General features: G+C 43.1%; 1 protein-coding gene across 1 annotated transcript in view; it reads right to left on the bottom strand.

Moving 5' to 3' along the window:
• The window catches only part of LOC118477124, a gene marked incomplete at its 5' end in the record, with an annotated part of 5384 nt that extends 4182 nt beyond the window's left edge, over positions 1-1202 (bottom strand). The window contains 1 exon segment of the mRNA XM_035972880.1: positions 1054-1202.
• Between the last annotated feature and the right edge of the window lie 324 nt (positions 1203-1526).

The following is a 1526-nucleotide window of genomic DNA, read 5'->3' as shown; positions in this document are numbered from 1 at the left end:
GCTTATTACTAGACCGAATGTGACCACATTTCACACATATAACAAGCATAGTAAGGAGTCTTAAAATCCGCAATCAAATTTGAGAAAAAAGGTTTCGCTTCCATGGATATGCCACCATATTGGATTTTATTGACATGTCTTACGTAATGAATACCGCACTTATGGCTCATGGAAATTGATTGTTTTTTTGCTTGCGTGTTCACAAACATTAGATCTAAAAATAGTAAAGATTTGTCAGTTGTTTTTTTCCTAAACGAATTTTAAAAATTTTAAAGAATTTTTTCCTGAGGTAGCATTCAAGTTTGCGAAAAGTCCGTGAAAATCCACACTCCTGACACCACCAACAAAAATCTATTCCATATATCAAAAATTCAACAGACAAATTTTTAGTATTACATCTTCTCTTCATTCTGTAAAAATTCCATGAAGTTTGGATGAAAAATGGTGGAGTTATTCAAAAAAGTATCGAGAAAAGTCGCGTTTTGAGAAAACGGCTGATAAAGAAAAATAAAATACTGACTTTATGAGGAAATGGTGGGCACAAACATGCCCGCTATGGGAAAAAATACGGTTTGGGGGGGGGGTTCTTATGTGATGAAATAGTTGGAGGAGAGGCTGAGGAAGCTAAAAATGCCTACAACTCAAATTCCATGATTTTGAGCCGAATTTTGACTTTGGGGGTGTAGCCCCCCCCCCCCCCCTTAAGGAGTATCCAAGACTCTGTGCCGGGATAGTTTCCATGCAGCCTTGATGGGCTTTGAGAGACCGGCCCGAAGCAGGACAACTCCTTATTTAGTTGAATTGTATCGCTAGGGCGTTACACATTTGCACACCTGGAACATTTACTGTCAGTCGATGTAGGTTTCATAATCTGTAGATGGTAGGTTCGATCACTGTTCAGCTGTTCAAGAATTATTGGGGACTTACTGATTAGGTCCTGTCTCAGACAAAAGACATAAAAAACCCTTCCTCAAAAGAAAGTGTTTTAAAGTACTATGAATAACCGGATTACATCGAGATGTGACTTTAAATCATGTTAGAGTCAGACCTTACCTACACGTGAGCCCTTTCTATCCAGCCGAGTATTCCTCAGGTCAGAGCGAGAATGTTCCAGGTGTGCACAACGAACAGACTGGCGGCCTATTGCGTCTTGTCGAGCAGTTCACGTCCTTCCTTGACGGTGAGGACAGGTGAGGACAGGTGAGGACAGGCGAATGGAGAGTACCGATCCCGTTTGTGCTTTTGCAGGCCACGGCACGGAGCCTTGAGAATAACCGGTGAAGTGCTGATAAAGAGCAGGGAGAGTTGTAGCCGTCTTGATGCAGGAGAGCTTTGTTCCGATAACGAAAGACGATCTGTCGCTGCATGCCCACCACCTCTTGGGTTTAAGGATGGCTTCACCTGACGTCCACCGGCGTGTCTTCTTGGCCTGGAGAGAAGGTGTTTCCCTCTCGTGCCCCAAAATTCAGGTTTTGGTTTCAGGCTCATTGTGGCTTTTTGATGGATTGGTTTGGAAGGAGGGGGGG

This window comes from Aplysia californica, unplaced genomic scaffold (assembly GCF_000002075.1).
Source record: "Aplysia californica isolate F4 #8 unplaced genomic scaffold, AplCal3.0 scaffold00886, whole genome shotgun sequence".
NCBI classification, from domain to species: domain Eukaryota; kingdom Metazoa; phylum Mollusca; class Gastropoda; order Aplysiida; family Aplysiidae; genus Aplysia; species Aplysia californica.
Note: the sequence above shows the minus strand (reverse complement) of the source record. Positions and strands in the feature narration are given on the sequence as shown.